This window comes from Nelumbo nucifera, chromosome 7 (assembly GCF_055504915.1).
Source record: "Nelumbo nucifera cultivar China Antique chromosome 7, China Antique-T2T, whole genome shotgun sequence".
In the NCBI taxonomy this organism is placed as follows: domain Eukaryota; kingdom Viridiplantae; phylum Streptophyta; class Magnoliopsida; order Proteales; family Nelumbonaceae; genus Nelumbo; species Nelumbo nucifera.
Window position 1 is genome coordinate 25636328 of NC_142655.1, and position 13651 is coordinate 25649978.

The 13651-nt window shown below is 35.9% G+C and overlaps 1 pseudogene across 1 annotated transcript; it reads left to right on the top strand.

Moving 5' to 3' along the window:
• Positions 1–200: 200 nt before the first annotated feature.
• On the top strand, positions 201–7621 carry LOC104593680 (S-type anion channel SLAH3-like; annotated as a pseudogene). Its single transcript, XR_016078834.1, has 5 exons — positions 201–371; positions 1593–2361; positions 3015–3046; positions 3192–3371; positions 7435–7621. The product of XR_016078834.1 is annotated as an S-type anion channel SLAH3-like (transcript).
• The last annotated feature ends 6030 nt before the right edge of the window (positions 7622–13651 follow it).

Here is a 13651-nt window from a genome sequence, read left to right on the forward strand (position 1 = left end):
ATGAAATAAAACTTCTAACTAATACCAGCATGAAGATAAAGCTAAAGGATAGTATGTAAAGAAGCTATATGCGTTACGTTCATCTGATATGGAACTGCTTTTAGCTAGTAAATGGAATTCTTCTTTTTTCCCTCTTAGTGAAAGAGCAAAGTATAACCAAAGTTTCTTACATTTTGTAGCTGTAATGTAAATTGGTTGACATGGAAGACAACAAATGCCAGGATTCTCCTGAAGAACTTCCACCCCTTCTCAAGTATATAGCATCCGAGACAGTGTCTGGATTTGATAACATTGAAGAGTGTGGTATCCTAAATAATCATCATTCAACCACTAACACTCCAACTTCGAGTCCTGTTTGTATATTAGCTAAGGTAAGTTGTGTCTTTAACGAATCTGTTATATATTGATAGAGATTGGTCCTGTCATATATATATATATATATATATATATATATATATATATATATCCCGACTTAATCTTCACTTGATTCATCATGTCTTAGATGACCTTAACAAAGTCTGGGTACATAAATGAGCAGTGTAAAGGTACACCGGGTACAAGCTGTGTCTGATCCACTACTCAAACAACTAGAGCAGCACACCTCTATAAGCTCTTGATGCATGCTTTATACACTAGCATTATTCATTATATATATATTATCCTTATGGACATATCAATGGCTTATCTTGCTATTATATATAATATAAGTCACAGATGTCTGTACCAGTTTACATCCTCAAATGGGTTTGCATAAAGTTATTCTATTTTTATAATATTGAGTTGTTATTCAATTTGACTTACTGAACTATAGGCCACTGCTTTCCAGAGACAGGAGGGTGCATCTCAAGTCACAAATTCTGAACGGTTGCATTCTTTCTCTATCAGCATGCCTTCTTCTCCTTTGGGGATTCACTTGGAAAGCAATAGAAAAGTTATACTAATGGGTAATGATAAAATGTTTGTTAGCAGTAAGAACCCAAACATTAGAGCCACATCAGTGGATGTTAACAACAAACAAGCAAAACAAGCTAAGTTTCATTCTCAACCAATTCTAGGCATAGCATATGTGGATGCAATTTCTAGTAGAAAAGTTTCTGATCCTTCAGAAGGACAACTAAGGAATATTCCAAGGAGGATTGATGAATTCAAGGACAAAAGATATGATTCTTTCAGAACATGGTCTGGAAGACTTTAGAGGCAGCTATCTCATTTACGTGGAAAGCAGCGTGGTCCTGAACCAGAAGTTCGCACTTCACAGAATTTTGAAATTGAGGTTTTACCTGTGGACTGATACTTTGATGCTTTAGAAGGGCCCGAATTGGATACACTAAGGGTATGCGATTTTCTTGTCATATTTTTCCCCTTTCATTTTTGGTGAACTTGTTATCTTAATTCAGTATTTCGTTCACATGATCTTTCCTTGTAAATGTTTTTTCTTTTAATCCTTTCCATGGGTATATTTAATTAGCTCTGATATAAACAATATATATATATATATATATATACTGAACGAAATTGTATATTCATAATAATTACTTAACATCGTAGATAGCATGATTTAAATGCTCATTAATTTCCCATTCCTTTTCCAGGATTTAGAGGGGTTGGTGCTTCCAGAAGACAAGTAGTGGCCTTTCCCTCTATGCTATCCAATATCTTCTTTTGGGATGTGTTTAGGGGTTAGTAGCCAAGCAATTCTGTGGAAAACCCTAGCAACTTCCACATCCACAAGTTTCCTCCACATAAACCTATCTGTAAATCTTGTCCTTTGGTGTATCTCTATTGGTCTTACAGCTCTGATCTTGTTAATTTATTCTCTTAAAGTGATTTTGTACTTTGAAGCTGTCCGGCGTGAGTATTATCACCCCATTCGTGTCAACTTTTTCTTTGCTCCCTGGATAGCCTTCTTGTTCTTAGCTCTTGGTGCCCCACCTTCACTTTCCAAAAACCTGCATTTTGCTCTCTGGTACATTTTGATGAGTCCAATATTCTGTTTTGAACTAAAGATCTATGGACAATGGATGTCGGGAGGTCAACGGAGGCTTTCAAAAGTGGCAAACCCTTCAAACCATCTAGCCATTGTTGGGAACTTTGTGGGTGCATTGCTTGGTGCATCTATGGGACTAAAAGGACCTATCTTCTTCTTTTCTATTGGGTTGGCTCACTACATAGTGCTATTTGTAACTCTTTACCCGAGGCTTCCAACAAATGAGACACTTCCAAAGGAGCTCCACCCAGTGTTCTTCTTGTTTGTTGCAGCACCTAGTGTTTCTTCCATGGCATGGGCAAATATTCAAGGGTCGTTTTGATTATGGCTCAAGGGTTGCTTACTTTATTGCTTTGTTTCTCTATGTCTCACTGGTTAGTCTCTCTTATCTCTTCCATGGATGTTTGAATGCACAAATAAGCACATAATTTCACATTCTCTTAGGAGAATCAATCTATTCAAAACATATGTTTGGGGGTGGATGGTGCTCGCCAATAATGTATTATTTGTTTTTTAAAACAAAAACTACTACCACATCAGTAAATTAAAAATAATATTGCCAATCTCTAAAGGTGCCCTCACTACTGAAGTTGGATGTGTGATGGAAATTGTGGGATTTGCTCTTTGATGGGTTCCCATATGATAAATCTCTTTGATGGGTCACCATATAAGGTTCTTGAATGGGTTTTACTTTTTAACAAGCCCCCTCACATGAGGGTCTATTAGGCTCGAAGTGTGGACAAGCAAATGCCTATTCATACCTCATGCTGAAATTTAATTAATTATAATGGAGTGACGGGGATTGAACACTAGATCACTTGGTCGAATAGTTTCTGATTGATGATATTTCAATGAACTGACCACCTAAAAGTTTAAGCTGTTAGGTGAGGTCCATGATATTCTCTAACAAAGTCATTGCAAAGTATCTGCTATCATAGCTTGTATTGATATTTATTCTTCTTTTCAACTTTATAACATAAAATACATCTTAGTTATTTTATTTTGTTACTTTGGATGTTTTTCGCAGGTTGTTTGGGCTAATTTGTTTAGGGGGTTCAGGTACATTTTTCTCCTTCTTCTTCTTCTTTTATAATTTTGAAGTAGCCATTATCTTTCCCCACCTTTAGATCCACATTTCTGAATTTTAATCTTTCCCCACCTTTAGATCCACATTTCTGAATTTTATTTTCATCCCATACCGCAGGTTTTCACTAGCGTGGTGGGCATACACTTTCCCAATGACAGGTTTTCCATTGCAACAATGGGGTACTCAAGTGTAGTCACAAATCCAGTGACACAATCTCTGTCTGTCATACTCTGTCATTTCTACTCTCACAGTGACAACTCTACTCATCACCACCATCCTTCATGCATTTGTATTTCGTATTAAATGTTGCTACACATTTTTAGGAGTCATTGAATCAATTCTCTCGAAGAACAGTAAAGATATGCTATCTTCCAATGTTTGTTTCGTTCCAATATAAATCGTTGCATCTTCCAAAATTAGTTAATTCCAAAGTCTGTCGATTCTTCTCCCAAGGAAATTAATGTCAGTCCAAGTCCAATGTAAGTTGGTTCACCTTCAACCGACTTCATCTAGTATAAATATACCTCCTCTATACTGATTCAACACAACTAAGAGAAACGACAGAATACATCTCTATTTCCTTCTTTCAAATTACTAAGTTTCTTTCTCTCCCTTCTATCATATATTTTTACTATTTTCTGTTATAATCTTCTTCAAACCATCAGTGGTATCAGAGCTACGTCCGATCTATTTTCTGGGCGTGATTTCTTCTAAACATTATGTGTGTTGATGCCAATTGCTCTACTCTTTCTCTTCCAATTTTCAATGGAGAAAACTATGACTTCTGGTCCATCAAAATGAAGACCTATTTTCGGTCACAAAGTCTATGGAAAAATGTTGAAGAAGGGTTCTGCATTGCTGATGATACTTCCACTCTTTCAGCAAATCAAAAAAAGATCTATGAAGATAATCAACAAAAGGATTGTCAAGCACTATTCTTCTTGCAGCAAGCAATGGCTAAGGAGATATTTTCTCGAATCATGGGCACATCAACTGCAAAAGAAGCGTGGGGCACACTGCAGGAGGAGTTTCAAGGAACTGTCAAGGTACGCACTGTTAAATTGTAGAAGTTTAGAAGGGATTTTGAAAATCTTAAGATGAAGGATAATGGGACTGCAAAAGATTACTGTTTTAGAATAAAAGAAATAGTAAATCAAATGAGAGCCTATGGGGAGAATATTTCTGACAAGAAAATAGTCGAAAAAATTCTAATCTCTTGTACAGAGAGATATGATGCAATAATCTCGGTGATAGAAGAAACAAAGGATCTAGAAACACTATCACCAACTGCATTAATGGGCTCTCTCGAGACATACGAAAATAGGCGTGATAGGCAGAATGAAAATTCGGTTGATGTTGCCTTTCAGTCTAAAGTTAATCTGCGGTTTCATAAACCAAAAGTTGATGGGAGAAAGTCACAAGGAAAATCAAAAGAAAATAATGACAAGTATTCTTCATGTGGTATTTGTAAGAAGAGAAACCACTTGGAGAAAGATTGTTGGTTTAAAGGAAAACCACAGTGCCAAAATTGTAAAAAATTCGGCTATGTTGAAAAAGCTTGTAGATTGAAGAAAACTCATCAAGCTAATTTTTTAGAAAAGAAAAATGAGGAAAATAATATTTTTTATGCTTGTCATTCTATAATAGAAGAAAAAAAGGATACTTGGTATATTGACAGTGGGTGCAATAACCACATGACTAAAAATGAAAGCATCTTTCATAATCTTGATAAAATCAAGACAAAAGTCAAAATTGGTAATGACGACTTCATGGAAGTAACCAACAAAGGCATCATTGTTGTTGACACCAAACAAGGGAAGAAATACATAAATGATGTACTTTCGGTTTCCAACATTGATCAAAATCTACTCAGTGTGGGCCAAATGATTGAAAAAGGTTACTCTTTACATTTTGAGGGAAACTCTTGCACAATCTATGACAAGCAAGACAAGTCCCTTGAAATTGCAAAAACAAAAATGACTAAAAACAGATGCTTTCCCATTCAATGGAGAGATGCAAGTTATATAGCAATGCAAGCATAAGTGGATGAGTCGTGGTTATGGCATAGAAGATTCAAACACTTTAACTTCCATGGATTAAAGATTCTTCAGCAGAAGAACATGATGCGTTACTTACCAACTGTCAAGGAGTTCAACAATGTTTGTGAAGGGTGTATGCTCGGAAAACAACATCGACAACCCTTCCCATCCGGCAAAGCTTGGAGAGCCAAAGAGCCACTAGAGTTAATTCATACAGATGTTTGTGGTCCAATGCATACTTCATCAAATAATCAAAACATGTATTTCATTCTCTTCATTGATGATTATACTAGAATGACATGGGTTTATTTCTTGCGAGAAAAATCGCAGGTTTTTGATATTTTTAAAAAATGATCTAAAAGAAAGAACATAACAGTTATGGAGATAGCAAGAGCCATGCTCATGGAAAAAGGGTATTCCCAAAATTTTATGGGCAGAGGTAGTAAGCACTACTGTCTATCTGCTCAACAGATGTCCAACTAAAGTTGTGCCAGATAGGACACCAATTGAAGCTTGGAGTGGGCAAAAGCCATCAGCAAAGCATCTCAGTGTTTTTGGGTGCATTTTCTACACACATTTCCAACAAGAGAAAAGAGGCAAACTGGACAAGAAGACTGAGAAAGGAATTTTCTTAGGCTATAGCACTCAATCAAAAGGCTATCGAGTATAGCTTAAAAAAAAGAAAAACTCATAATCAGTCGAGACATAAGCTTCGACGAGGATGCTGCATACAATTGGGAGACAAAAGAAGATGAAAGGAAGACTATCAACTTGCCTCTATTATCAAGTCAATGAATTGAAGAAAATCATGAACAAATCAGTTCGCCAACACAATCGGAACCGGAACAAGCTTCACAGTCCACTCCGGACTCACCACCAAAGCGAACTAAATCCTTAACAGAAATATATGAAACATGCAACTTGATGATTATAGAACCAGAAAGCTTTGAAAAAGCTTTTAAGGAAGAAAAATGGAGAAAAGCTATGAATGAAGAGATAAAAATGATTGAAAAAAATGAGACTTGGGAGCTTGTGGATCGTCTACAAGACAAAGACACTATTGGAGTGAAGTGGGTTTACAAGACAAAGCTTAACTCAGATGGCTCAATCTAGAAGCTTAAAGCAAGACTAGTTGCCAAATGATACTCACAACAATAAGGTATCGACTACAATAAGACATTTGCTCCAATTGCTCGCCTTGACATAATCATGGCATTAATAGCACTAGCTGCACAGAAGAAATGGAAAACTTTTCAACTTGATGTGAAATCTACATTCCTCAATGGCTATCTTAAGGAGGAAATCTATGTAGGGCAACCTCAAGGGTTCGTGGTGCAAGGACAAGAAGACAAAGTTCTCAAATTAAAGAAGGTATTATATGGCTTAAAACAAGCTCCATGAGCTTGGTATAGCAGAATCGACAATTACTTCTTGGAGCAAGGATTCAGGAAGAGCTATAGTGAGCCAACACTCTACATCAAGACTCAAGGTACAAATGACACTCTCATTGTTTCTCTATATGTTGATGATCTCATTTATACAGGAAATAATGAGAAGATGGTCAGGAAGTTTAAAGAAAACATGATGAAGAATTTTGAGATGATCGATTTGGGCCTAATGCACTACTTTCTTGGAATTGAAATAACTCAAGAAGAAGAAGGGACTTTCATCTCACAAAAGAAGTATACAGAAACTCTTTTGAAGAAATTCAAAATTGATGGGTGCAAAACAATCTCCACCCCATTAGACAACACTAAAGCATTCAAAAAGGAAGATGGCTCACCAAAGACAAATGAATCACAATTTCAGAGTATGATAGGAAGTCTTCTCTATTTAACTGCTACAAAACTAGACATCATGTATGCAGTTAGTCTACTATCAAGATTCATGCAGAATCCAAGTCAAGTCCACCATGGAGCAGCTAAAAGAATACTAAGGTATTTGCAAGGTACAAAGAGCTATGGAATTTGTAAGGTACAAAGAGCTAAGGTATTATTCAGTCAAAATGTATGCAATTAGTCTTCCAATGTTTGTTTCATTCCAATGTAAATCGTTGCATCTTCCAAAATTAGTTAATTTCAAAGTCTATCAATTCTTCTCCCAAGGAAATTAATGTCAGTCCAAGTTCAATGTAAGTCGGTTCACTTTCAACTGACTTCATCTAGTATAAATATACCTCATCTGTACTGATTCGACACCATTGAGAGAAACGACAGAATACATTTCTATTTCCTTCTCTCAAATTACTAAGTTTCTTTCTCTCCCTTCTATCATATATTTTTACTATTTTCTGTTATAATCTTTTTCAAACCATCATTTCAAGACCTCTTCCTCAACGATATTGTCATTGCCATTACAACAAAAATGCCGAAAAAGAGCAAGAAGCAGCTCCATTTGAGATCTGGAAATTCAGATGCCAAAGACATTGAAGCTTCTTTGAAATCTGCTGGTTCAGATGGCAAAGGCATAGAAGTTTCTCTGAAATCTATGAGTGCAGATGAAAAATAGAAATGGAATCTTCCTGCCTAATTAACCAGTATCAATGTTGTACAATCTGGTTCATGGTGTCAACACCATGCTGGATTTTCTGCTTTCCTTTTTGTCCTTCTTGAGTAGAGACTAGTTTTCACCGCTCTGATGGTCGAACAAGGTGGTGATGGAGTTTTGCATCAATAGTCATGGACAAATGTACATGGTGAGAAGGGGTGAGCGTGGATCAGTTAGTTTTGGTTCCATGGCAGAACCTAGAACATACCCTTTAGGTTGGTGGCTTTGTACGACATTTTGTAGGAGGAAAGAAAGGGAGGATGGTGGCTTTGCTTTTGGCATGGTTGCAATGATCGTGAGGTGGGGGGAGAGGAAGAAAGTGGAAGCAGAGAGAAGGGGGAATGGAATTATCCCTGCTAGGTGTTAAAACTCTATGACATTATCGTAGCAAATGTGATTTTGTTATCAAACATGCTTTCTCATGGCTGCCTTTGGAAACGATGCAAATAAGTGTGAATGCAAATATGTAGAGTGTAAAATGGTTCATATAAATTGCAAAATTGGGTTAGTTTTGCACTGACAAATTCACCTTCTTACCAAACAGACTTTTAGATGTAATGGATGCAAACATGTATTCCAATAAAGCATATGCCTTTTTTTTTTATCAAAATCCCATTTGAATGCAAATTTACTTCTTTTTAAGTGATGTACTTTTATCAATGTAAATATGCATTGGTCTGTCATTGAATGCTGCCAAACATAGACAAAAGTGAACCAGAGTGCAAATTTACCCTGAACTGGGATTTACACACCATTTACACCGTTTCCAAATGCAGCCCATCTGAAAACCTTTCAAGATAGAAGTGTAGATAAGCATAGGACCACACACCAACCCAACCACCTATCCTCTCACCTTTTAGACCATTTCGGACCGGTCTAATTCAATGTTTTGACCATCCAATCTGTTCAAATATGTTTTAATTTAGATTAATTTTAATCAAAACCTGGTCCATTGACACCTATATTCTTATGTTTTAGCAATGGATCAGATATTGGCTGCATCCATCCCAATCCAATATAAATTCATTACGGATGGACCAGGTGAAATCCAATCCAATAAATATTTTGGACCATTAAGTTTAGAATTGTGCAATTTAATATATCTTATTAGTTCGCCCAATCCGTGCAAATTGATTTTGGTTTGGACAGTATTCAATCCAAAACTGATCCATTGACACATTATTCTTATCTTTTATCAATGGACTAGATATTGGCTCAATCTATCCCAATCCAATATAAATTCATTAGGGATAGACCAGGCCCTATCCATTCCAGGAAATACTTTGGATCATTAAGTTTGCAATGGACCAATTCAATATGTCTTATTGGTCCATCCAATCCCTCCAAATTGATTTTGGTTTGGACTTGGTCCATTGACACCCGTAATTCCAAATAACATGGACTAGAGGTCAGGTTTGGACTTAAAGGACCATTTCATATGGAAATTGCTACTACTGCTAGCACTAAAAATCATTACTTTTAGGAGCCAAAAGTCAAAACATTACGATTACAACCAAAGCTCAGTTTGGATGGAATACAAACACAAATATGTAGAGTGTAAAACCTTGTATTTTCTATTATTTTGTATGTATTTACACTGTACATATTTATATTTGTACTCTTTTCAAATTGAGCCCAAAATAGAAAAATTATTGATTTAATTTATGCACTTCCATCCCTTTGAATCGCATAACATCATTTGATGGATTTGTTGACAAATTTGGGGCCAATATCACCCTTAAGACTCATGATGCTTAACTACCCAACCCATCAGTGTGCATATGCACTGTAAAACCCCTCAAATCCATTAGCAACATGGTGTGCGATGCACATGAAGATCACATAGCTCTACACTTCACCATCACTAAATGGTTTTGGCATAGCAGTAAGCACTTGATCCTAATAAGTGGTGTTAGAGCAAGGTTGCTTAGAACATAGAGCTTAATCCCCCAACCCACTATGTGCCGTGTGTGCATTGTGAAGCCCCTTGGACCCATCTACAACAAAATGTGTGGTGCACATCGGGACTTATGGGGCTATGTGCTTCTACAATAAGGAAATAAATTTTCACCCTGACCATCACCAACTGGTTTTGGCGTAGTGGTAAGTCCTAATAGGATTGGCATCAGCTTTTATTGGGAAATTTGAAAAATGCCTTCTCTCTTACATATTTGGAAGCATTCCTTCCATATATTCATGTTCATGGTGGTATTCTTAACCTTTTATTTGTATGACATTTCGTAGGATGAAAGAAAGGGAGGATGGTGGCTTTGTGTTTTATTTTGTTGCAATGATTGAGAGGTGGGGGAGAGAAATAAAGAGGAAGAGAAGAAGGAGAGAGAAGGGGGAATGAAGTTATCCCTGCTAGGGGTTATTAGCATTGGTCATTTCGGTTTGGTTCCTCGATAGAACCTGGAACCTACCCTATAAAGTTCGGTTTTAGGGTCGATTCTGGCCTTGGTGTTTCAGGGTTAGTTCTAGTGTCTACCCATGGAACTCTTTCATTCCTTTACTCTACCCCTTCAAAACCTATACTTTAATTTTAAATTTGGTAAACCTAACATATTATATTACTTATTGTACACATTCAAATATTAAAATGAAAATAGATGATCAAGCCACTTGAGTAATTCAATGGTTAAGTTAGACTATGGCCTTTGTAAACATGAATGTTTGGGTTCAAATTTTCACATTCCCAAAAGTATTTTGGTGTTTATTTTGAGGCAAGTTTGGTTGTAGGAAAAATTCCACCAATGCCGGTTCCACCAAGGCCAACCAAGGCCGGTTCATTGAGTCAGCTCATGTAGGGTAAACCCTAGACCCTGGAATCAACGTGGGTGTGGGCCAGTTCTAAGAATTTAAAACCAGATGCTACACTGTAATAGATTTGGTAGTGTCAGTTCAAGGCCGGTTTGAGGTTGGTTCCATTTGGTTTTGGTAGAACCTACCCAATTTCTCAACTCTAATTGCCACTACCCTACTTCCTAGGTGAAGGCGGGAGATAATTAACATTGTCTTGGGTCCATTTACAAACTGATCGGCTTTGGGGTGAGCCAACTTAGGGGTGCAAGTCAGGTTAGCCTGAGTTAACTGTTTACACTGTTTAAGTCTTGGGCTTTGGGTTGGTCTCATTGAAATTTTGACAAAATCCCAATCCTAACCTACAAAAGTTGCACCGCTAAGACAACTAAGCTTATACCATGTAAAGGTAATTTACAAAGAGTTCACTTTTGCCACGACACCGTTGTAGTGTAGGAATAAAACAGAAAATTATGGCCTTAAATGAAATGTAGTGGCTCATCAAGAAGTCACTTCATCTAATTTGAAGTGTGGCCATGGCAACAAATCAAAGGCTTTGATTTAATTGGTTCAGCCAAGGGCTACGACACTATCATAGAAAATGTTTTTTTTTTTTTATTATTATCTAACATGCTTCCTCATGTGAAAGTCTATCAAGCTTGAAGTATGAATAAGCATAGGCCCACCCACCAACCCACCCACCTATTTTCATCTGTTTACATCTTTTTCTTGGCTCACTTGGACCATTTCGAAACATTCCAATTCAATGTTTTGACCATTCTGTTCTTCTTTTTTTTTTTTTTTTTGTAATTTAGATTAATTCTAACCCAAACCAGGTTCATTGACACCTATATTCTTATCTTTCATCAATGAGCTAGATATTGACTCAATCCAACCCAATCCAATATAAATTAATTAGTGATGGACCGGGCCCAATCCAATCCAATAAAAACTTTGGACAGTTAAGATTGGAGTGATCAAATTCAATATGTCTTATTGGTCCATCCAACCTGTCCAAATTGATTTTGGTTTGGATGGGGCCCAATCCAAAACCGTTCCATTGACATCCTTAATTCCAACTAACATGAACTGGAGGACGGGTTTGGACTTAAATGGGCTATTTCAAATGGAAATTTCTACTTCCACTAACCATTCTTATAAAGAGTACGATTTGCCTGTGATCGAGTAAACCCAATTTTAAGAAGAGTTTTTCAAAATCTATCAAACCAAGCCCTAGGAGACTGCTTGAGACCATAAAGGGATTTCTTTATATGATAAACCTTCCCCTCACTATTAAGGAAGCTTACTCCCTGGGTAATATCCATGTAAAACTCTTCTTGAAGATTTCTATTGAAGAATTAATTCTTTATGCCCAAAATTTTAAATATGACAACACAAAGATCATCTAAATCCTACACCGTTTATCCCTTCATCTTAAGACCCAAAGCCAAAATTGATTATGATTGTTCTATTGGGGTCATTTTGATCTTAAACCTCATTTCACATTAAATTATAAATTGAACACTATAAATTTAATACGTAAAGGCTAAAATTCCAAATTTGATGATACCAATATCATCCAAATCTGGCACGTTTACCCCTTTCATCTTAAAACCCCAAGTCATAACCAATTTTGATCGTTTGATCGTGTTATTTTGATCCTAAACCTTATTTCATATTAAATTAGAAATTGAACACTATAAGTACGTAGAGCCCAAAATTATAAAACCGACAACACAAAGATTAACAAAATCTAACACCATTTAACCATTCATCTTAAGATCCAAAGCTGGAATTGGTTCTAATCATATGATTGAGATCATTTTGATCCTGAACCTTATCTCCCATAAGGTCATAAATAGAACACCATAGATACATAGAGCCCAAAATTCCCAAATCTGACAACACTAAGATCACCCAAATTTGACATCGTTTACTCCTTCATCTCAAGACCCAAAGTCGGAACCAATTTTAATCATCTGATTGGGATAATTTTTTATCTTGAACCATATCCCACATGAAATAAAAATCCAACCTTTTAGATTCATAGAGCTCAAAATTATGAGTCTAATGATTCCAATATCATCAAATTCTAACACTGTTAACCCCTTTATTTTGAAAATTGAAGCTAGACTTGACCCAGACCCTCCGTTTGGAATCTTCTTCGCTACAACTTCAAACCTAGAGAACCACATGACCAAATCTTTCTTCTAGCCTATAGAACCATCTTGAAATTTAAAATTTAACCAATAAGTGAGCCTCCAATCAATCAAGTCAATCACTTAAACTTGAAATGTTCAATTTAGGCAAATTGGTAAAATATTTTATTTACTGTCTTGATTGGTTGAGAGGATCTCTCAAGCTGTCATGGCAGCCCCTTGTCTCATTCAATCTCCCTCAAAAGCATTTTAAATCTCATCCATTGATCTCTCCAATCTCAAATCTCAGCCCTCCATTCCCTTCTAGAATCCCCCCTAAAACTCTATAAATGCCCACCCCTTCTCACACAATGGCACATTCTAACCTAGGGGAAAACCCATGCAAACACCTTAGTTTGCATGTCTTGATTTCTTTTAGACTTTAACGTAACTTTCATCTAGTGGAGGCCATTTATTCTCACCAAATGAAAATCCATTTCTAATGTCTCTAAGTGTGTTTTATCTCATATCTATACTATATATATAAGTGCAGATGTAGAGTGAAAGGTTTTCTGGACTAAAACTATCTTCTAATTCTTTGTTTAAGAAAGGGTATAAAATTCATTTTATAACATCTTTAAGGTTAGCTTTAATTGCTACTAAAATGCCTATATTTTATAAATTTAATGTTAGCTTTAATTAAGGTATTAAATCCCATTTTCTCTTACTAAATCTTATATTTACGTTATTTTTCACTAATAAATGCTACTAATTAGATCTATGTCAAAATTTTTAACAATATAAACCCATATATTTTAAAACTGACTCAAAAACAAAACCATTCTTTATCCAATTGGTGGCTAAACATTTCAACCATCCAAATCAAATTAATCAACCCATAAAGTCAAAGTTAGGTAATAAAATTTTTAAAATAGAAATAAATATAAAAAAATAAAAAAAAATGTAGTAAAAATTAGATACATTTATGATATTTTTATTAATCAAATTAAAAAAAAAGATAAGTGCAATAAACAAGAATTATTTTTATTGATAA